Raw genomic sequence first — 24,692 nt, 5'->3', positions numbered from 1 at the left:
TTCATTTTGCCTGCTGCCCACCCTCTCGCTCGCTCTCTCACCTGCCTGCCCGTTTATCTGCCAGCCGGCTGGCCGGCTCTCTGCCTGTCTGCCTGCCGGCCGGTCTACTAGACCGCCGGCCTCCCCCGGGCTCACCTTCCACCGGCCTCCGCCGGCTGCGGCCTTGCGCTTGCCTCGTTGGGGCCTCGGAGGCATTGGTCCCGGCGAGGGGTGGCGGCGGCGCACGTTGAGCGCGGCGCCCGTGTTTGCCGGCTCCGGCGGTCTCGGCGGCTGTGTGCCTGCCTCCCCCCCCCAGCTTGAGAGTTGAGATGGCCTGGTGGGGAGGGGAGTCTGGCTGCAGAGCCAGAGGCTGGGTGTTTTCCCCCCAGTGCCTTAGTCTTTTCCTATCTGCATTCCGCCCCCGCAAAAAAAAAAAAAAAAAATTAATTAAATTGTGAAGCAGCCGCAGCTGCCTGTTTGGCGCCTGCCAAGCCAGGGCGCCCTCGGCTGAGGGCGCCCGCGCTCAAGCGCGTATCCATCACCGCTGAAAGGAAAAAAAAAAAAACACCTTTGCTGCCCCTCTTGAGCTTTAATCTCTCAGTCTGGAACTCGTATCCACTGATTGTGAAGATTGTGAGGTAGCTGCCTGTTGCCAGGGGTGCCCACTTGTTTACTTAAGTCTCTGATAGCAGCTAAGCTTAATTCACCTTTTGCATCATGCCTCCCAAGAAGGGCCAAGGTGGTAAGAAAGGGAAGTTAAGGGCCCCTCCCCCCTCCTCAAAAGACCGCCACCAAGGCCCGATTCTGAATCTGATGAGGACTCAGACCCGGTACTGACATCAATTCTTTCTCGTTTGGAAGCTGCTGAGCATTCCTCGGGGATCCCTCTCCCTCCCCCAGCCAGGCCCAAAAAACCCTCAGCGGTCCAGCCTAAGTGAACGTGGCAGCAGACACAACGCTCATTGCTCCTTTCTATTTCAGCTCGCCTGGACGCTATTGAGGCATCCACCTCCTCTTCCTCGGCTCTTCCAGAAGGCGCACCGCCTTCAGTGGAGCGCCTCCCTTCTGTGTGGCCTCATCTTCCCTGGGCGCACAAGCAGCAACATCAGTTTTTCCAGCTAGGGATCAGAGCACACCCACGATTGATACAGGTGAGACTGCTTTGGCACCTCAATTCGCATGGCCGGGCATGGGGCAAATCACCCCATGGGGTTGGTTGCCATGGTTTACCCTTCAGGGTGGCCCAGTCTCCCCTCTCTCACTTCCTTCAGTTACGTCAGCCTCCCCAGTTAGTACTCCCCAGCCCGTTGCCTCGGCCTCAACTCCCAGTTCAACTGCTCCAGTGGCCAGCCCACCTAATTCAGTGGGGCCTGGCGCCTCATTCCCCTTAGCAGGAGATGCCACCACGTTGGCCCCGTCACTGCTCCAGTCTCATCCGCTTAACGTCGCCTCCACCAGTGTTTGGCAGGGGCCCGCCGGTTCGGTTCGGGACCCCCTGGCTTCCCTATCTCCTCCTCTCCTAGCCCCACAGTTGTCCTCGGTTGACCCATGCGCCAACCTGAGTCGAGGATCTATGCCCACTGGTGCTACTTCCTCCCCTATTGGTTTTCACTTAACCATTGCCACCAGATAAAAGATTTTGCGGGGTGAATTTACCGACGTCTTTGCCCTGCTCTTTCATGAGCCCGAACCCAGCGATAAAGATAGGACCCGTGACCGAGATTCTGAGCAGAGCAAAGCCTGCAAGGTGCCCCGCACCTGGGCAAACTGGTTGCCAGGTTTTTTTAATTTACGCTGGCATCCTCCAACAGAGATTCCCTGAGAGGGATTGGGTTCTCACCAAATACCTTGACATAATATACAGGGCTTACACCGAATATGAAGGGAGTGCATGGCTGGCCTATGATGAGGCCTTTCGAAGGAGGGCCGCCATTGATCCCTCCATGCTCTGGGATCTGAAGGACCAGGACCTTTGGCTCCAATTCATGACCCCTTCTAGGCCAGGCTTCGGCAACAGGTCCGACAGCGGCCACATCCTGGCCAAGCTGTCGCCCGCAATAGCCATTAGGCCTATTGCGGGTCCAGGGGTTCAACACCGCTGGCTGTGCTGGGAGTTCAGCTCCAAAGGTTCCTGCTCCCGAAACCCATGCCGCTTCCGGCACGAATGCTCTCTTTGTGGCGGTCAACACTGCTGCTCCTCCTGCCCGAGAGCCAAAGGTTGGAGAGGTTCCCCAAGGGATGGCCGTGGTGGCAGAAAACAGAGTGGTGGGCACCCTCCCCCTCCCAAAGGGCCCCAGCCCAGTTAAGATTCTTCCGCTCCTCCAACTTCTAAGGCGTTACCCAAATCGTCGGGCAGTGATCTACTTGGATTCAGGATCCCCTTTATGGGTCTGCACAAGCCATATTTGACCGGTAACCACCGGTCTGTTCTTAGCATGCGGTGCTTGGTGCAAGATAAAATTAACAAAGAAGTTCAGTCAGGTCGGGTCATCGGCCCCTTTTCCTTGCCCCCGCTAACCAACCTGCGGATTTCCCCTTTGGGAATTATCCCCAAGAAATCGCCCGGTGAGTTCAGGTTAATTCATGACCTCTCTTTCCCCAAGGGCCAGTCGGTTAACGATGAAATCCCAGATTCCCTATGTTCCGTGCGTTATACATCTTTTGACACTGTGGTAGCTATGATAAGAGCCCTGGGCTGCGGGGCATTGATGGGCAAGTGTGATATCAAATCTGCTTTTCGCATTTTGCCTATCAATCCTCTGGATTTTGATTTGCTGGGATTCTCCTTCCAGGACAAATTTTACATCGACCGCGCCCTCCCTATGGGATGCTCCATCTCTTGCGCCATGTTTGAAACGTTTAGTACCTTTCTGGAATGGGCCATACGGGATAAGACGGGCTGTGGCGATGTGGTCCACTATTTGGTTGACTTCCTGTTTGATGGACCCGGGGACGGCAGCCAATGATTTGACCTGATTAAAGCATTCATATCCCTTTCCTCAGCTTTAGGTGTCCCTTTGGCACATGAGAAGACAGAGGGCCCAGCTGTTACTTTGATGTTCTTAGGGATAGAGCTCGATACCCTCGCACAGTGTTCTTGTCTCCCTCACGATAAATTGCTGGTACTTGGGAATAAGCTCCAATCCATCTTGCACCTTCGCAAAGTCTCCCTTAGAGCCCTCCAAGAGGTTGTTGGCCATTTGAACTTCGCTTGTAGGGTGGTGGCCCCCGGCCGCGCATTCCTGCGACGGCTCTGCTGGGCAATGCGGGGTCTTCGACTCCCGCATCATCGCACCAGGGTCACCTCTGCTATGGTATGGCTTAAATTTCTGAGAGAATTTAACGGCATCTCATTTTGGAGGCGTGAGTTACTTCTACGAGCCGACATGCAGATCCATTCGGTTGCGGCTGGCACCTTTGGTTTTGGGCTAATTTGGCGAGACCGGTGGTGCCTGGGCCAGTGGCCAGAGAGCTGGGCTGCCAGCAGTATCTGTCGTGACCTCACCTTCCTGGAATTCTTCCCCATTTACGTGGCTGTACATATTTGGGCAGACTTGATGGCCAACTCTGTCACTTTTTTTTGGTGCGACAATTTGGCTGTAGTGCACATCATTAATACATTATCTTCCAGAAACCAAAGGGTCATGGAGTTAGTTAGAGCATTTACCCTCCAATGCCTACGCCACAACATATGGTTCCGCGGCCGCCACATGCCGGGTCTAGGGAACCCTGTAGCCGATGCTTTGTCATGAAACCAGATTGACAGGTTCCGTGCGTTGGCTCCGTGGGCATGTCCGCTGCCAGACCCCATGCCAGATGAACTGTGGGAGATTGGGCCAGTGTTTCCAGTGTTGGGCCAGTGTTGAGACTTGTTTCATCTCAAGTCGAACACGCTATCCTGAATTCTATAGCCCCCAGCACTAGAGCTGCCTACGAGAGAGCAGGTAGGGAGTTTAGCGCCTTCAGGTGTGGACTTCAGTTGCAGGATGTGTGGCCCTTACCTGTGGACCACTTGTTACAATTCTGTGTACATCTGCATAACAAGGGACTGTCGGCTAGGACCATTTCGGGGAAGCTTGCCTCTTTGGCCTTCTGGGCCAAAGTGCAAGGGGTGGAAGACTCCACCTCAGATTTCCGAATTAGGAAGGCTGTGCAAGGCTGGGCACAGATGTCTCCCGCCCCGCCAGACTCCAGACATCCCTTGTCGCCAGTTATTCTTATAGGGCTTCGGGCATTGTGGCCTTCCATTTGCTCTTCTCCATACAAAGCCTCCCTCTGTCACGCTGCAGCCTTAACAGCCTTTTTTGGGGCCCTTAGGATTTCAGAACTGGTCTGGGCATCCAAATCTGACAACACAGGGGGGGGCCTTCAGGTATTCCTATATTCTGATCCATTCTAGCCTGATTCACCTCCATATTCGACGCTCAAAAACCGATCAGTCAGGCAAGGGAGCATTGGTGATCCTTAACCAGGCCCAGGCTGACGAGTTATGCCCTGTCAGGGCCTTGCGGGCTTTCATTGAGCATCGCGGGGCAAAGAAGGGTCCCCTATTTTGCCATGCCGACGGTTCACCACTGACAAAGTTCCAATTTTGGGCAGTCACTAAGTTAGCCTTGACCACACTGGGTCTGGGGCATTATCGCTTCGGGACTCACTCATTCCGTATTGGGGCGGCCTCTATGGCAGCTGCCATAGGTTTTTCTTCCGAGCAAGTGAAGGCGGTAGGGAGATGGCGCTCCAGGGCCTTCCGCTCTTACATTCGCAAGTTGCCGGATGCTTCATGATGATTCTCTTCGCCTTCCCCACTGTTTTATTTAGATGGGATTCGACCGATGCCGGTACGGGTGCTCATTTGTGGGCACAGTATGGTTTTTTGGGCTGCCCGCAGAGCTTCTACGTCGGCCTTCGGATCCCGGCTGCAGTTTCCCCAACAGGTGGCAATACAATGGCTCGGCCGACGGGGTATGCGATGGGACAGTCTTCTTCCCACACTCTTTCAATGAGGTTTGGTCAGTTTCCCTCCACAGGTCTTGGTATTGCACCTAGGAGGGAACGACCTGGGCTACAAGCCTGGAAAGGGCTTGATTGAGCAGGCACTGGCTGTCTGCGGACGATCCGACATCGCTGGCCGGGGGTGACCATATTATGGTCCTCAATGCTCCCGAGAATCATGTGGAGGGCGCAGAGCAATGCGGCCATGGAACGGGCCCGGCGCAAGGTGAACAGAGAACTGGCACGTGGGTTGTCAGAGCATGGTGATGGTTGCATCAACCACCAAGGAATCCATTGGACTAGGAGGGAGCTTTACAGGCAGGACGGCGTCACACCTGTCAGACATAGGCAACGACTTATTTTTGGCCGATCTGCAAAGGGGCCTGCGGGAAGTTCTTCTGCGCAGGTGGGGGGAGTTTCACAAGCAATAGGCTTGTGACTCCTGTGGCGGCTAGGATGGGCAAAACAGGAAAGGGAGTAGGGATGGTGTGCACGCAGAGGCACCTTATGGTGACAGGTGATGCCTGAGGCCCCCCGAACGGGTTGTGCGGCTCGGCAGGGGGATAAGGGTTGCCTGGGAGACCAACCCTACTCACTCACCCAGGTGTTGTGCAGCACCGGGTTGGGGGTGACACTCGAAGGTCTACCTCCCCCAGAAGGGGCAGTCCAGAGGGATGGCGAGATCACCGCCACCCCTCAGGCTGGGTGTGTTTTCGCCCAAGAAGTGTCAGCTAGCCACTGACACAGTTAGATGCCCGTCCTAGTTACCCCTTTGCAAATATTTCAATTAATGTGGCCCAATTTTCAACTCAAGTTTGTTGTCTGCATCTTCTTTGACCCATCTCCGCTCGCAGTTACTAGGGATAAAACTCATATTTGAAATGTCTGGAAAACTTTCAAAGTCTGGTGCCAAAATTATAGTACAGTAGGTGTCAGGTTATCGTCTCAGGAGAAAGCATTCTATAATCAGGGTGCAACTACTGAAAAAGCCCAATCTCTGGTTGCAACCATTGTATCGACTAGTTGCCCCGATTTCCAACCAACCATCATTGGGGAAAATGAGGGGACTGGTGAAAAGGAAGTTAAAATGCTTGGAGATTACTCAAAACCACAATAACAGAAGCCCAGATAAAATGTATACCACAGGTTAGGAAAGGTAGTACCAAGTCAGTGTGGTGTAGTGGCAAGAGTGTTGGACTGGGAGCTGGGAGATCCAGGTTCTAGTCCCCACTTGGCCATGGAAGCTCACTGGGTGACTTTGGGCCAGTCACAGACTCTCAGTCCAACCTGCCTCCCAGGGTTGTTGTTGTGAGGCTAAAATGGAGAGGAGGAGGGTTATGTATACCGCCTTGGGTTCCTTAAAGAGGTAAATCCAAGAGGTCACTGGCATGGTTACCAAGTAGCATCAAGGAAGCTATTAGAGAAAAGAGAGCTTCCTTCAGGAAATGAAAATCTTTCTAAGCGAGGAAAACAAAAGGGAGCACAAGCTTGCACAAAGGTGATGCACACAGACAATAAGAAATGCAAAAAAAGCATTTTGAAGAGCATATGACTAAGAACATCAAGGCCAACAATAAAGAATTCTTTAAATATATCAGAAGCAGAAAACCAGCTAGGGAGGCAGTTGGACCATTGGATGACAATGGAGTTAAAGGGGTACTGAAGGAGGACATGGAGATTGCAGAGAAGGTGAATGAATTCTTTTCATCTGTCTTCACTGCAGAAGATATAGGACAGATACTTGCACCTGAACTGATGTTTCCGGAATGGAGTCTGGGGAACTGAGGCAAATAGTAGTGACAAAAGATGAAGTTCTCAACCTTATTGATAAACTGAAAGCAAATAAATCACCACGCCCAGATGGTATCCATCCTAGAGTTCTCAAAGAAGTCAAATATGACATTGCTGATCTTCTGACCAAAATATGCAACATGTCCCTAAGATCACCCTCTATACAGAGGACTGTAAGATGGCCAACGTAACACCAATTTTCAAAAAGGAATCCAGCAGGAATCTGGGAAATTACAGGCTGGTCACCTTAATGTCTGTTCCAGATAAATTGGTTGAAGGCATTGTTAAAGATAAAATTAGTAAGCATATATAAGGACAAGCCCTGCTGAAAAAGAATCAACACAGTTTCCACAAGGTAAGTCCTGTCCAGCTAACCTTTTAGAGGTCTTTGAGAGTGTCAATAAACATGGAGACAGGGGTGATCCAGTAGACTTTGTTTACTTGGACTTCCAAAAGGTTTTTGACTCCTGAGCAAATTTAGCAGTCATGGAATAAGAGGACAGATTAGGGATGTTAGAGGATCCGCCACTGATTCAAATGAGGCCAGATTCTTTGGAATCCAGCCTCAGGAGTCGCAGCAGATTGGCGTATAACTCTACATATGCAAGCATAAGTTATATGCAAGATTCACGGCTCTATTTGGTGTATAAGTCTATGGGGACATCCTGCCGATTGCCTTTTTTTTTTTAATGGCCATCAGCGCGGAGGCGAAGGGCTCCAGTTGCAGGTAAGCGGTGGTCCTAGGCTCTGTGGAATCCTCGTGGAGCGGAGTCACTCCACGAGGATTCCAGGGGGGGGGGAGGAACGGATCTCCTCCTCCCCCCATGGATTCCCCACCAAAACGGACATGGGGAATCCGTACACTCCTAGGACAGATCCTCTTATGGATCAGTAACTGGTTAAAGAATAGGGATGTGCGAAAGTCACTTACCTTTTTGAAGGGTAACATTCGTGGTGGGGGGAAGGCACTCCGTTCCTCCCCCCGAAATTCTCTCCGGCTGGCTCCACTCTGCGGTGACTCCATGGAGCCACCGGCCGGGGCTGCCCGCAGCCAGACATCTGGCTGCTGGGCACCCACACAGGGACGCAAATGGCGGCTGCCATGGCCGCCGCCATTTGCATCCCTGTATTTTGCCGTGATAGGCTACGTAAATATTTACGTAGCCTATCACGGCAAAAACAAAACAAAACAGTGAATGCAAATGGTGGCTACGGCAGCCACCATTTGTCTTCCCTTTTTTGGGGGGCCGTGATAGGCTACGTAAATATTTACATAGCCTATTACAGCAAAAGAGATGGGCGCAAATGGCGGCCACTATGCCATTTGTGCCCCTCTCTTTTGCCATAATAGGCTACGTAAATATTTACGTAGCCTATTATGGCAAAAGAGAGGAGCACAAATGGCATAGTGGCCGCCATTTGCGCCCATCTCTTTTGCTGTAATATTTACGTAGCCTATCACGGCCAAAAAAAAGGGAACGCAAATGGCAGCCGCCGTAGCCACTGCCATTTGAGTTCCCTTTTTTTTTTGCTGTGATAGGCTACGTAAATACTTACGCAGCCTATCACAGCTTCCGCAGGGATGCAAATGGCATCCCTGCTTTAGCTGTGATAGGCTACATAAGTATTTACATTGCCTATCATGGCTATAATGAAGCGAATGGCGGCTGCGGCCACCATTCGCAAAGCAGCACGAACGGCAGCAGGTAGGTGTCCTGTTTTGCGTGCCTTTCGCGGGGTGGTGTGGTGGGGGGGCTTCGTTCCACCACAGATTTTGGGGGGCTGAATGCATTGGCATTCGGCCTCACCGAGATCTGTGGTGGAATTCTCTGACATCCCTATTAAAAAACAGAAAGCAGAGTGTAGGAATAAATGGTGAATTCTCCCAATGGAGGGAAGTAAATATTGGGGTCCCATAGGGATCTGTAATAGGTCTAATGCTTTTCAACCTGTTCGTAAGTGATCTGGAATTAGGAGTGAGCAGTGAAGTGGCCAAGTTTGCTGATGACACCAAATTATTTAGGGTGGTTAAAACAAAAAGAGATTGTGAAGAGCTCCAAAAGGCTCTCTCCAAACTGGGAGAATGGGAATCTAAATGGCAAATGCAGTTCAATATAAGCAAGTGTAAAGTGATGCACATTGGGGCAACCCCCCCCCCCCCGCACTTCAAGTATAACCTGATGAGATATGAGCTAGTGGTGACCAAACAGGAAAGAAATCTTGGGTTTGTGATGGACAGCTCAATGAAAATGTCAGCCCAGTGTGCGGCTGCTGTAAAAAAAGTCAAACTCCGTGTTAGGCATAATTAGAAAAGGAATTGACAATAAAACTGCCAATATCATACTGCCCTTGTACAAGTCTATGGTGTGACCACACTTGGAATGCTGTGTACAGTTCTGGTCACCACACCTAAAAAAAGGTATTGTAGAGTTGGAAAAAGTGCAGAAAAGGGCAACTAAAATGATCAAGGGGCTGGAGCATTTCACCTAGAGGGAAGGTTACAACAGCTGGGCTTCTTTAGCTTGGAAAAAGGGAGAGTAAGGGGAGACATGATAGAGATGTACAAAAGTATGCATGGTGTGGAGAATATGGATAGGGAGACATTTTTCTTCCTCTCAATACTAGAACCTGGGTTCATCCTATGAAGCTTATTGGTGGGAGATTCAGGACAGATGAAAGGAAGTACTTCTTCACACAGCACATAGTTAAACTATGGAATTCACTACCAAAGGATGTAGCGATGGCCACCAATTTGGATGGCTTTAAAAGGGGGTTGGACAAATTCCTGGAGGAGAAGGCCATCTGCAGCTACTAGTCTTGATGGCTGTGTGCCCCCTCCAGTACCAGAGACAGTGGGGAACATGGACGGGAGGGTGCTGTTGTGCTCATGTGTTACTTGTGGGTTCCTGGTCGACAGCTGGTTGGTCACTGTGTGAACAGAATGCTGGACTAGATGGACCTTTGGTCTGATCTAGCATGGCTCTTCTTATGTTCCTGTGTTCTTACAAAAGAGTAAATCATCCAGAGTGTATTCACCTGTCATATTTTATATAATAAAATAACAGGACAAACATAGTCAATATGACTTGAAACGATGGAGATATAATATTAAAATATTCTTTCTACAGATTAACAGAACCAGATGGACTGCAAACGGGAAGGAGTTCCTCATTATTCAGATCTTCTCAGTCATGAACTATTAGACTGAAAGTTGTTGTCTGTCTTCATATTTTCCTCTCAAACTAGGCATATAATTGTAATCACTTCCAGGAGGCTTGGAAACTGTTAGATGATTCTCAGACCTAATGTATTCCATATATACAAACACGTTTTGTATTTATATAGTAATCACATGCAAATAAGTGATTTAAAACAAAGTAATTATGTACTAGTCATAATATTCCTAATTGTACCACAAATGTAATAATCTAATGGACTTCCTGTTAAGATGTGATCAGAAGTAGTTAAAATATTCTAGTTTGGCTTGCAAATATGACTATGTATTTGTCTATTGCCATTAAAACCTGCAAGACCAGATCTTTTCTTTATTTGCATCAATGACAACTTGGATGAAAGTCCTATCATGCAGTGCCACTTCCTCCAGTGTTTCCACACTTTCAGTAAGGAGCAAATAGAAGCAAGAAGGCAGCTGGGCTAATTCCCCTGAGAAGCAGCTCAATACCTCCTTGTCTCCCTATCAGTTTAACTTGAAAGACATGTTCAAGGGTGGGCAACATGAAGCCCCTGCTGCCCCCAGTGTTTTTAAAATTGGATTTAACAAAAATTGGGAGGGGGGAAATGGCATCTGTAGCTGCTACAGAGCACCAAAAGGGTCAAATTTCACTTGGACTTCCTGAGGTTGCACACCCAATCTTAGTTGATAGGTAAATATTAGTTAACTCTTGCAGGAGATGTTGTAAGACAGAATGTCAGAGAATCACAGAATTGATTAGACCTCTGTTACAAGTTGTGTTTGCATAAAATATTTTATATGAATGCACAAAACACACATTATGGCCATATTATATTCATATTATGAATATGATATGATATTATCACATTATATTCATTATATATATATATAATATAATATATATTATATATAAACATATATATTTATTTAATAAATATATTAAATAATATTTAATATATTAATAATATATTAAATATTATTAAATTATATTTAATAATATTTAAATATTATTAAATATTTACGTAGCCTATCACGGAGAAAACGGGAATGCAAATAGCATAGGGGACGCCATTTGCGTCCCCGCTTTAGCCGTGATAGGCTACGTAAATATTTACGTAGCCTATCATGGGCTACCATAGGGATGCAAATGGTGCCCCCTACTCAGGATGCCATTTGCGTCTGCAGCAGCCCAGCAGTGGCTGGAGCCGCCACCACTGGAGCCGCCGCCGGAGCCGGAGCCGCCGCCAGGTAAGCTCCGTTCCGGGGGGCTTTCGCAGGGTGGTAGGGCGGGTTGCTCCTTTCCGCCACGGATTCTGGGGGGGCAAATTCACTGGATTTCGGCCTCCCTGGGATCTGTGGCGGAATTCTCTAACATCCCTACTCTCAGGCTACAAAGGAATGCATCTAGGGGATTCAAATAGGAACACTGAAGTTGCCTGCAGTTTGAAGTGAGGCTTGCTGGCTAGACTAACTTAGAGAGGGATGTCCCGCCCTTCCAGTGATGCTTCCCTACATCGCCCCTCGTGCATCGCTAACTGGGTTGACCATCTGAGCTTTGCCCCTGACGTTTCCCTCTTAGCTCTGCGCAGCAGTCTAGCATCTCTTAGGTTACAACCCCCACTCTCCTCCTCCTCATCGTCCTCCTCCCGGCTTCTCACAGAGGGGGGTAAGGGGGGGCTTCAGGCCTGGCCATCTGGGAGTTAGTAACCTGAGAAACATGCCTACCCATAACTGAACTGGCTTGGGAAAATGCATCCCCCAGTTCTGGCTGTTCCTCTTCTGAATCTGAGCTGCTATTTCCCTGTGATCAGAATCAGTCCTGATACCATTTAACAGACAATACCAGGCAGATGAGTTCAGGTAGGGATAGACAGGAGAAGAACATGCAAGTTTATTACAGGTTCAGTAATAGGCTTCATTACAGTATGGTAGCCTTTCCCAACTGGCACCCTTCAGATGCATTGAACTACCTCTCCTATCATCCCCTACCAGCATGATCAATGAGTGGGCTGGCTAGGTCAGTGGGTGTTGTAACCCAACCCATTTGGAGGGAGCTGGGTTGATGAAACCTGCAGTTAGGTATGGAAGAGGTAGGAAGGCAAATGACAAAGTTCCACTGCTGAACCTGGCTTGGCATTGTCTGGTGGCTTAATGAGAGATCACCTTGGAGTCATATATACTTAGGGTTGTTAGAGAAATCCACCACAGACTCCAGTGAGGCCGGATTCTTTGGAATCTGGCCCCCTGGAGTCCATGGCAGAACAGCCTCCCCCCCCGCCACCCCCGAAATCACCCCCCCAGGTCAGACCTACCTGGCGGCAGATGTGGTGGCGGTGGATGCAGCGGTGGCGGCTCTGGCTTGTCTTCTGGTTGCTGCCAGGCTGCTGCGGCCGCAAATGGAGGCCGTCGTAGCGGCCACCATTTGCGTGCCTGCATTAGGCCATGATAGGCTACGTAAATACTTACGTAGCCTATCACGGCAAAGAGCAGGGGTGCAAATGGTGGCCGCTATGCCATTTGCGCCCCTGCTCTTTGCCATAATAGGCTACATAAGTATTTACGTAGCCTATCACACCCTAATGCAGGCACACAAATGATGTAGAGGCCACCATTTGGATCTGTCAGGGTGGACACTGATACCATAGAATCCCAGAGTAGTTTTGATTCTGAGGAAGAGCAGTCGCTCCCGGGAGAGGAGTGCGCTCCTCTTTCCCAGGACCAACAGCTGACGGAGATTCCTCTCACCAGCATTCCTAGTTTAGTTAGCAGTCCGGGGAGTGACCAAGCACAGATAGCAGACTTAGTGGATGCGCGACGCAGACGCAGAGAGTGGCGCCAGATGGAGGGCACGGAAAGGAGGCAAAGTGCCAGGTTGGCGTGCAAACAATGGCTGCGCCCAGAGGCTCCAAGGGAAAAGGGGAGGGACTCTCCCTAGTCCTTAAGTTCAGGGGTCTGCCAGTAATTCCCTTTCAAACGGGGACCAACTGTTCCAACATAGGGCATAGGTACTGTGCTGCTCAGATCTAATTGCAATCGGTATAGTTGTTAAGTTGTAAAAGAAGAATAAAGCTTTGAAAGGAATTCCTTTGTCTGTGTCTGGACTTGGCTACTGGTTTAGACTGAGTGAGACCTCCAAGGAGCCCTCGAGCAAGCCAAGACAGCCTACAAAGCCTCTGCAGACTGGCGGCATCAGCCGGGTCCGTCTCTGCAACTGGGGGACTGGGTTTGGTTGTCCACCCAATACCTCCCCTCTCACTCACCCGCAAGGAAGCTCGCGCCTCACCGCATGGGGCCTTTCCAGATTATGGCCCAGATTAACCCTGTTGCTTTTCACCTGGCTCTCCCCCCTTCCATGAAGATCCATCCCGTTTTTCATCGGTCCTTGCTGTCCCCCCTGGTTTCTGGCGACCCTCATCGCTCGGTCGGCTCCCCCCTGCCGCCAGTGCTGGTGGAAGGGGAGGAGGAGTTTGAGGTCATGGAGATTCTGGACTCCCGCCTTTCTCGTGGCCGCTTGCAATATCTGGTGGACTGGAAGGGGTACGGGCCTGATGAGCGATCCTGGGAACCCGCGGAAAATGTGCATGCTCCGTTGCTGCTGAGCTGAGGCGCTTCCACCAGCTGTACCCTCACAAAACTGGGGCCCCAGGGGAGGAGCACGAGGGGGGGCCTCATGGGAGCAGGGACGATGTCAGGGTGGACACTGAGTCCATAGAATCCCAGAGTAGTTCTGATTCTGAGGAAGAGCAGTCGCTCCTGGGAGAGGAGTGCGCTCCTCTTTCCCAGGACCAACAGCTGACGGAGATTCCTCCCACCAGCATTCCTAGTTTAGTTAGCAGTCCAGGGAGTGACCAAGCACAGATAGCAGACTTAGTGGATGCGCGACGCAGACGCAGAAAGCGGCGCCAGATGGAGGGCGCGGAAAGGAGGCGAAGTGCCAGGTTGGCGCGCAAACAACGGCTGCGCCCAGAGGCTCCAAGGGAAAAGGGGAGGGACTCTCCCTAGTCCTTAAGTTCAGGGGTCTGCCAGTAATTCCCTTTCAAATGGGGACCAACTGTTCCAACTTAGGGCATAGGTACTCTGCTGCTCAGATCTAGTTGCAATCGGTATAGTTGTTAAGTTGTAAAAGAAGAATAAAGCTTTGAAAGGAATTCCTTTGTCTGTGTCTGGACTTGGCTACTGGTTTAGACTGAGAGAGACCTCCAAGGAGCCCTCGACAGCGTCCCTGCCTTTTGCCGTGATAGGCTACGTAAATACTTACGTAGCCTATCATGGCTTGGCAGGGATGCAAATGGTGGCCAGAAGTCCGGCTGCTGCCAGCCCCAGCCAGTGGCTCTGTGGAGTCGCTGCGGAGTGGAGCCAGCTGGGGAGGATTCTGGGGGGAGGGACGGAGCGCCTCCCCCCCCACCGCGGAAGCTCCACAACGGACGGAGGTAAGTGATTTGTACACCCCTATATATACTCCACTTTGAGTCTTTGAAGGAAGAACAGGGTATGAGTATAATAAATACATACACCAATAAATAATGAATCAGCTCTGATTGCCCACATTAGACAACTGATTGCCCATAGTTGCAAAAGTCCAGCTAAGCACACCCTTGCACACAAAAAATCCCCATGTTTTATGTTCACAATGCATACTTCCTAACAAAACTGTACATCCTTTATTTCATTGACCTGTTTATTAAAAAAAAAACTGCTGACATTCACTACCAAATAGTAACACTCGCAGGATAGAATCCTTCTAAAATGGGCAGTGTCCAGAAAATTAATTCCTGAAACATGACTGCATCAGTGTTTATACGTGAAAGTATTTTGCACAGAATTGAATCTGTTTTCAAAAGAAGCCACTTGAGGCTGGTCGTCACCTATAGCTTGCTTGTATTTTTTTTTTTTTAAAGTAAGAAAGTATTACTTGTGGGGGGAATTCTTATAAATGAATTAGAAAGAATATACTGCTGGCATGAGGTAAACTAATCATGTCATCTAGAAAACATGTTATTGAATTAAACTAATTCTGATGTTATCTGAAATAGGAAACCTGTAAGCATTAAAAAGGAACATCTGCTAAGCCACTAGGACTTGAAAATTCTCCATCTATTACAAATTTAGTATAGAATTGATCTGCATGTCATTTGGTTTGTTAAATGAGGCCCCAAACTAGGTATTGCTAGGCTAGAGTTATTCCATTTCCATTTGATACAGCTACCCATGTGTTAGAGGAACCAAACTTTGCTATCCTTTCAGAGTTCCAAGAGCAAATAGAACCACACACAAGATTTATGGAGCTAAAGCTGCAATTCTATGCACACTTATTTGGGAGTGAGCCATGTGAATCCAGTTCAACTCCCCCCCCCCCCGCACCCAATGAATAATTATGAACCAAATTGCACAACTCTTTTGGCTCCTAGTGTGTATTACTGGAGTGATACTTTTTTTAGCATCTCAGATTTAGTATTAAGGAAATTAGTTTGAAACTCACATCTGCTTCTTTTTTCTTACACATTTCTACATTTGTGTAATAGTAATGCCATTTAGTTGGCACCATAAAGGAAAAATATGTTTTATCAGAGGCTAGATGAGAAGGATTTCGGCAATAACTTGTTTCTTACATCACCACCTATGATTAAAGGTTACACAAAGGTAAAATAAACTCACAGAAGGCTTGTATGCTATGCTAAAATGTATTAGAGGTCATTTCAAAACAGATGTAGGAAATACTTCTACTATCCCCGACACCTCCTCTGTTTACCACAAGCTATTCCACAGATCCGCATAGTTAAAGCAATGGTATTCCCCATAGTAACCTATGGCTGCGAGAGCTGGACCATAAGGAAGACTGAGCGAAGGAAGATAGATGCTTTTGAACTGTGGTGCTGGAGGAAAATTCTGAGAGTGCCTTGGACTGCAAGAAGATCAAACCAGTCTGTACTCCAGCAAATAAAGCCAGACTGCTCACTTGAGGGAATGATATGAAAGGCAAAACTGAAGTACTTTGGCCACATCATGAGAAGACAGGATACCCTGGAGAAGATACTGATGCTAGGGAAAGTGGAAGGCAAAAGGAAGAGGGGCCGACCAAGGGCAAGATGGATGGATGACATTCTGGAGGTGATGGACTCGACCTTGGGGGAGCTGTGGGTGGCGACAGCTGACAGGAAGCTCTGGCGTGGGCTGGTCCATGAAGTCACGAAGAGTCAGAAGCGACTGACCGAATAAACAACAAATTCCACAGATCAGAAACAGACTTAATATGGACATTGACATATTCCAGGTTCTTCCACATGAGTTTGTCCTGCCAAAAGAACTTTCTCCAATCACCAGTTGCAATCCAAATGCTATGATTTCCCTTTATTTTTAAACTCATCTGAAACCTACTACTTTCGTTGTTCATTGTGATGACTGATAAACAGTAACAGGTTCATCAATTTTATTTGTTACGTTACATCCCACCTTTTCCTCCAAGGAGCCAAAAGTGGCATCCACTTCATTTTGTCCTCACAACAACCCTGTGAGGTAGGTTAGGCTGAGAGTCCAAAGTCACCCAGTGAGGTTCAGGGCTCAGTTAGAGATGTCCATCACTAGGAAATTCAGTTCTTTTTTGGCTCGATGGAGTTCCGTGGCATAAATGACTCGCTTTGCATCTGCGAGCTGAGCTGTGGGCTGTTCTCCAAACTCTGGGAAAATTTTTTGCATATAGGCAGTGGGGGGGGGGAGTTCTGCAATTTGCACAAATTTGTGAGCAATATGTGCAAATTCTGGCCAAATTTGCACGATTTACACAAATTTGGCCATAACTTGTGTTAATTGCTCAGAAATTTGTGCAAATTTCAGAATCTTCCACAAAACAACAACAAAATACAAAATTGCTAGAAAATCCACAAACTGGCCTGGCTCACTGCAGAACGAGGCAGACCCGACAGCAGGAAGCAAAACAAAGCCTAGGAAAACTCATCAAACTCCACCCCCCCCAAACAGATTTCTCTGACATCCCTAATCCCAGTCCAACACTCTAACCACTACACCACACTGGCTCTCAACTGCAACTAATATAAATGTGTTTAGGGAAACTGATTACATGAAGAAGTGACAGATTTAAGCAAGTATCATGTCTGTATAGCATTTTAAGCAAATTACTGTTTTGTATGTTCTTCTACACAAAAAGAGGAATATAGTAAAGCATATGTGTAACAGAAGAATGAGTGGAAGAATTATTGACACCAGGGGACTGAGATGGGAATGGGATGGTGGGTGGAGTCAGAGTGAATGACTTGTGGATAGAGTAAGTTGAGAATGTCAGATGGGAGTTGAGGGAACAGTTAAAGAAATTAGAGAAGAGTTGGAGGAATTAGCAGAGAGTTAGGCAGAATAGAGGGGAGAGAGAAAGACTCGTAAAGAAATTAGTATTTAAAATATTTAAAATATCCCAGAATTTATGTTATCTATTGTCACATATTGACTCTTTTACTTGGGGGTGGGGAGGTGACCCTTTTTGTACTGGCTGCTGCAGGATCCATGAAAAAGTGTTATCAGATATTGTTTTAAATTGTCATGGAGCAGTATCCAATAGGGTCGCTGCACTTACACAACTGACACAGAGCTAGCATAAGTGACTTCTAGTGCAAAACTAATAGGGTAAGCAAATGCGGTCCCCCACTACCACAAATTATGCAGTCGAGTTTCCCACATTTGGGGAAAGGGGTCAGCACACCTGGAGTGCAATGGATGGGAAAACTATCTTCATGATCATGGTGTCTCCCCTGCCAGGTATGTGTAATGTAAGCTGGCTCAATGGTTTTCCGGGGACTATAACACTGTAAACACTGATAACAGAAATAATAATAATAATAATAATAATAATAATAATAATGTACACAATCGAAGGTAAAACAGAAATAAACTAGAACAATGCAGTAGCAGTTAAAAACACTTCAATAAAAAAGGGCCAAAAGCTTTCCGAAATAATGAATGCCATTAAAGTAATGAAAAAGATGCCATACATTTCCTCAAGACACTAATGCACCAGGTACACTGGTGTGAGAAGTTTAAACTGAACCTCACTACTTGTTATATCAGATGATGAATCATACTAGAAGTTCTAGCACCTCACCATTCTCCTCCGCTGGCCCACCATTTGGGAAGGCAGGGGAGGATGTGAGAGAAAGGAGAAGAACCAACTAAGAACAAAGTAATCAAAACTCTAAGGAATCAAGGGAGTCAAGCAGTAGAGGGTAAAGAACTGTGTCAAGGCTGCCTAAGATTATGTAGAAGTTTTAGCTGGCAGGACACTGGGCCTTACTTTTTGAAAGGGGAACCTGACACCTCCAGAAAGTGAGCATCATTGCCCCTGACCCTGGGTCACATAATGCTCTGAAGGAGATTCAGATGAGGTTCAGGCCACATTCCATGGTGAGATACTTTAACACTTTTCTCCATGTTCCACCAGCTGGAAACCATGGCCCTATCACCATCCTCAGACTTGGAGGGGCTTCTGAGGACTCAGCCTCTATCTCCCAGAGCAGCCAAGAGATACAGTTTCAGGCAAGGGCACTGAAACACTGCTAGCTCTTTCAGAGAGGTGGGGCTCGGGGTGTACGAAACCCTGCTTACCTGGCTCTGCCAGGTTCCGCAGGTAGGGGGAGGCGATCCGTTCCTCACCTCGGAATCCTCGACGGGGGGGAGGCGATCCATTCCTCCCCCCCTAGAATCCTGCCCAGCTGGCTCCGCTCTGTGACCAGGCTGCACAGCTGCTGGCCAGGCCAGCCCGCAGCGGGGCCTCCAGCCGCTGCCGGGCTGGTGCGGACGCAAATGGCGTCCTGTGTAGGGGACACCATTTGCGTCCCTATGCCGGCCTGTGATACGGCCTGTGACGCCGGCCACTACGCCATTTGCACCCCTCTGTTTTGCTGTGAGAGGCTACGTAAATATTTACGTAGCCTATCACGGCAGAAAAAAAGGGAATGCAAATGGCGGCCACCGTAGCCGCCGCCATTTGCATTCCCTTAGTTTTGCCATGATAGGCTACGTAAATACTTACGTTGCCTATCACGGCTTCCTCAGGGATGCAAATGGCGCCCCTGTGTTAGCCATGATAGGCTACGTAAGTATTTACGTAGTCTATCACAGCTATATGGACGAAGTGACTGGCGGCCGTGGCCGCCATTCGCTATGCAGCATGGACGGCAACAGGTAGGTGCTCCGTTCCGGGCCCATTTCGCGGGGTGGGGGGGCCAGGGGGCTTCGTTCCGCCATAGATTTCGGGGGTCCAAATGCACTGGCATTTGGCCTCACCGAGATCCATGGCGGAATTCTCCGCCATGCCTAGGTGGGGCCTTATCTAGAACAGGCCTTGCCTGCCTTTTTCAGGCCTCAGATAACTTCAGCTCCCTGCTGCAGTAACATCTTTCTGTAGCTCAGCAAGCAGGGCCCACTGGGAGCTTTCCAGGGTCCTGATTTCTGCTCAGAGAGATTTGTCTTGTCTTTGCCTGACTATACCTGACATACCCAGAGAAGATTGTGCCCACTTCCCTACAGGCCTCAAACCCCATCAGAAGAGTGCTAAAAAAGGGTGCTAAAAAAAATTTCCTCCCCAGCGCCAATTTCCAGCATACTTTCCCTTTATCCCACTCACCCAAAGCTCCTCCTACCTGTTCTGACTCTGGAAGCATTTCCTATCAGCCATGAGAGCTAAACAGAGGTTCCATATTCAAAGGTAGTACAGCTCTGTATACCAGAACATGGGCAGAAAGAAAAGACAAACACTGTTGCTCTCATGTGTTGCTTGCAAGATTACCAAAGGCATTTAGTTGGCCACTGCTGGAAACAGAATGCTGGAATATATGATAAGAGTGACTTGCTCAGGACCATAGAATGCAGCCTTCCTGAACCAGTTGCCTTCCAGATGTTTTGAACTACAACTCCCAGCATTCCTGACCACTGGTCATGCTGGCTGGGGCTGATGGGAGTTGATGTTCAAAACATCTGGAGGGCACCAAGCTGGGCAAGGTTGATATATAGAGTACAAAGTTAAACTGGGAACCAAATAATTTTCCCTTCTCAAAATTATCAGTCCTTTGACCAACATTTGCACCAATCCCGTGCTCAGAATCACTTGCTCCCCCTCCATATCCCCTTTTTTCCCCTCTACTCACCCACTACTGCCAGGTCTCTTTCATACATCAGGGATTTTGTACAGGGCTGCAAATGAGCTTTCCTGGGAAGGGGAAACCAGGCCCCTGACAAGCTCCAGACACTGCCAGAGATGCTGGACAAGAATAAGCAAGCCAGTCCAACCCCACCAAAGAGACAGGTTTGGACAAAGATGGTGCACAATTTAAAAGATGTTAATGGAGACTGACTGTCCAGTTAGGAGTTACCCATATCTACCAGGCATCATGCCTCTGTCCCTACCCATCCTCCATGAAAAGCAGCACAGTGCATTTTGCTCCTGTATCATTTGCATGGCCAGGAAAGGAAAGAACCCTGCACCAGTGATCTGGCTTTATCTAGAACATCTTGACCAGGTTCTGACCATGTTATTGCGGGGGGAACCGCAGTAAAAAAAAAGTATATTAAGTTCTACTGTGTGCTGTTGTTTGCCCTTAATATGGTGGTTCAGCACTTTGTACACACTGAAGAAAGAGCCAAAGCTGCCTTTTGAAATGGTAATTTGCTAGGAAGACAATGCAGCTGTGCTCCAGACCCTTCAGTGCCTTCCAATATTTGTCTTGGCGTAAGCTAATGTTCCCCCATAAACATTTATTTCCAGCATATCAGAAAGTTTTTGTCTTCACGTAACAACCTCCATGGCTATCACCATTCTCTGAGGACATGATAATAGTATCCATTTACTAAGTTTGAGAAGAGACAACGTGAGATGTGTTCTCTGCAGTTGTTCCAAATACTGTGAAACTTGTCTTTCCATGAAGCTTGCAAAACCTAAAGCAATGCATGATTTTTTAAACTGGGCTGCTGACACACACACCCCGCCCCATCCCTCAAGCAAAGGGTTCTGGCCGGGTCTACTAGACAAGAGGTTTTTTTGAAGCATCGTATTTTATTAACACTACAAATTTCACATATCAACCTCAGATTCACAGTGGAGTAGGTCTGACTCAGAAAAGCTGAATCAACCTGCAACATGGCTTAAGCTGTGTATGGATAAAGGGGATCACGGGAAAGCATGGGAGTCACAGAAGAAATTTCCTGGTCAAATTTGAGGCTATGCGTCAAACAGATGCTTCCATATACGCTTTGGTCCAGTAGTCCCACTCACAGGATTGCATGGTTTAATTGTGTCACACTACAGGGGCAGGACTTCTTTCTGAAGGTGGGCAGGGCTACTGAAAACTTCCAGGGAACAGCTTTGCCTTTATAGTATTCGGTAATGGTGTCATGCTACATCTGGCTACAGCCAGGCTGTTGCTGTGAGGCATCAGTGATAACTATTATTGTGAGCCTAATGGGATCATTAATAATTTGCCTAATGGGGTCATTTATTTATTTATTTGTTTATTTATTATTGATTGATTTTATTGAACCTAATGGGATCAATAATAATTTGCCTAATGGGATCAATAATTTATTCCCAACAATCCCAAAGCAACCAACCACTCACATTCTAGTAAGCTTGCTATTTTGTTCTGAACTTTGGGGGCCAGCTTTCACAGCAACAATTAAAAAAGCAGGCACAGCCCAGATTTCTTTGTCTTTCTTTTCTTTTTTTAAAGATCGCAGCCCCTACCTATAGTAATTTTTCAAAAGGATATCAGGATTGCTCCCTATTACTTGTTGCACATTTTAAGTTAAAAGCACCATGGCTGCAGCTCTTCAAGGTGCCAGAGGCACATGAGATCAAAATATGAATAATATTATCATAAGCTACACTAGACGGCAAGACTATTTTTTTTTTACTTAAGAGGAAACAACCCTCAATTGCATACATTTCTACAGACATTAGACAGAAACACAAGGCTTTAGAAAACGGCAGAAACATGCAGTATATAATGCTTAAACATAAAAGGCATGACAGCTTTGCCAGGTACCTTAAACAAACACTGAGTAATTTAGCATGTTACATATTTTTAAAGTTATAAACAATTTAATATACTGTTGAAAGAGTTTTTACCAAGAGAGTAAAATGAACGGGAGATTAATTCTAGTCGAGTCTAATGTAATAATACGCTCAGAATCCTCTCTCTTGCTTACACCACTTTACTATGTATCCTCTACTCATGCAAACAACTGACAACAGCAGTTTTTAGAACGATATAAAAATAGACAAACATCCCTTACCCTGTGGGTTTGAGGAGCTGTTCTTGCTTCTCAGTGTTACAGACATGTGTAAACAAGAGAATTTCCTGCATCTTTTTCTCATCTGCACAGATCTGGGGGCTGGCCAGGAGGCTTATTTCCAGCATTAAAGCCACCCCACACTGAACGGAAAAAGAGGCTCCCATTGGCCAGGCTTTATCAGAACTAATACCACAACACATTTCTTTAATACAATGGCATTAAGCCAACATAAAACATGTGCTTGTTGTCCCTGTTTAAAAGTAAAACAAGACTTTATTAACATGGCCTCATCCTCACTCATGCAAAGTATGAGTCAGTCGATCCCTGTCGCTTTGCACAGAGAACAAATCTGATAATTATTACTTATAATAAACGTCTATTACTTTAAACATCCCCACATCCCTCTTCATTTATTTCCCTCCACATGCTTAAGCTGGATTCAGAGGGTTGTATCCATTCCAATGTTAGTCTAATTTAAGTCCCATTCATTTAAATGGGCCTACTCTAAGTAGGACTAATATTGGATACAATCCAGAGGGGCACTTTGTCAGTTTGCCAATCAAAGCATTGGGTGTATATGCAGTAAACATCCTTGCTCTGTCAAGTGTGAAGCAGAAACAAACATTTGTAAGCCTAAAATTGGCTTTCCTGGTGGAGGAACCCTGTGCTCATCAGCATTCTCCCCATAATGTGTTCACAAAACACTTACAAATACACATTTCCAGTTCATACTTTATAGTGTTTGATGCTCCAAACACTGGTGAATAAGTAAAGTATTAGTTTTCCCTTCCACTTAGGCTGTGCCTCCCCTGTACCTAGAAATAAAACGCTCAAACCAAAATGGGAGGGTGAAGCTACTATGGGTTGTTAACAGGAAACAAGGGGGCAGTCAGTTTGTGCCATTTGTAAGCATATACAGTGAGTAGATATGGCAGTAAGCATGCACCTGAAGCAACCCCCCCCCCTTACCAGTATGTTAGAAGTTAGATCTCTTACCTGTCTCACATTGCATGAATTGTGCTTTCTGAATGTTTAACAAGGCAAAACTTGTTAATACAATACTGGAGGAGAAGATCAATTGTTTCTTGATCTTCTTGATCTGCCTCAGAGTCCCCCCAAATAAGTGGAAAGTCTTTTAAGGCAACTGAAATTACATAGCGGTGGCAAGATTACATCTCGTTTAACCCCCTTGCATACGATAGAAGATTACTAAGAAATCAGTATGCCACAGTAGTGTTATATCTTAGGTTTAACTAGGGATGGCGGAGAATTTCTCCACGAATCTTCGGGAGGCCGAGCGCCGAGGCATTCGGCCCCCCGAAAGTGTTGGGGAAATTCTCCGCCGGCCCCCCGCCCCCCCGGGATGGTACTTACCTTCAGCGAATGACCCTCTCGGCGGCGGGTCCCGGCGGCGGTTCGGCGGGGGCGGAGGCGGCGGCCGGTCTCCCAACCGGCTACTGCCGCCGCCATTACAAAATAAAAAAGTAAAAAAACAACAACACACACCCGTGATAGGCTACGTGATGATTTATGTAGCCTATCATGGCTAGATTTCCAAAGTCAGCCGTGATAGGCTACGTAAATCGTCACGTAGCCTATCATGGGTGACTTTGGAAAAAAAAAAAGCGCGTACGCAAATGGCGGCGGCCCATGGGCACCACCATTTGCATTCCTTATTTTGGCATGTCTAGTCTACGTAAAGATTTACGTAGACTATGGCGAAAATAAGGGCAACGCAAATAGCATTCCCTTATTTTCGCCATAGTCTACGTAAATCTTTACGTAGACTAGACGTGTCAAAATAAGGAACGCAAATGGCGGCGCCCATGGGCCACTGCCATTTGCGTACGCGCTTTTTTCCCCAAAGTCACCCGTGATAGGCTACATGACGATTTACGTAGCCTATCACTGCTGACTGTGGAAATCTAGCCGTGATAGGCTACGTTAATCATTACGTAGCCTATCACGGGTTTTTTTTTTACTTTTTCTTTCGCAGACGGGGAGACGGGGCACTTCTCCCCGGCCTGAATTTCGGCCGGGCGAGGCGGGGCGCCTCCCCCCGCTCGCCTGAACTTCAGGGGGAGAAGCGAAGCGCCTCCCCCCCCACCGTGAATCACCCCTGCAAAAAGGTAAGTGACTTTCGTACATCCCTAGGTTTAACTGCAGTTACTTACACAGACATAACACTCATGCACATAAGAATGGGCACACATGTGCATGCACAGTGGACACTTGCTCTACAAGTTGCTCCAGAGTGGTTGGAGATTCTGCAGTAACCATCATGATCAGCTGGCAGCAGGAGCATTGCGAGTGGAGATGGGTCAAAGATGACGCAGACAACAAGCTTGGGTTGAAAATTGGGCCACATTTATTGAAATACCTGCAAAGGGGTAACTAGGACAGGCATCTAACTGTGTCAGCGGCTAGCTGGCACTTCTTGGGCGAA

The 24,692-nt window shown here is 47.7% G+C and overlaps 1 protein-coding gene and 1 pseudogene across 3 annotated transcripts in view; both read right to left on the bottom strand.

Moving 5' to 3' along the window:
• The window catches only part of CCDC102B (coiled-coil domain containing 102B), a 158,948-nt gene extending 136,608 nt beyond the window's left edge, over nt 1-22,340 (bottom strand). For all 3 annotated transcript variants that reach the window (XM_084849958.1, XM_084849959.1, XM_084849960.1), the window contains exon 1: nt 22,247-22,340. The gene's annotated coding sequence lies outside the window, so the exon portion shown is untranslated. The remainder of the gene's footprint in view (nt 1-22,246) is intronic.
• Nucleotides 17,583-17,727, bottom strand: LOC146347148 (U1 spliceosomal RNA; annotated as a pseudogene).
• Nucleotides 22,341-24,692: the final 2,352 nt, after the last annotated feature.

Source organism: Heloderma suspectum, chromosome 4, assembly GCF_057233095.1.
Source record: "Heloderma suspectum isolate Gila_16-S chromosome 4, 16-S_ref, whole genome shotgun sequence".
Lineage (NCBI taxonomy): Eukaryota > Metazoa > Chordata > Lepidosauria > Squamata > Helodermatidae > Heloderma > Heloderma suspectum.
This window is presented reverse-complemented; position numbering and strand designations above follow the sequence as displayed.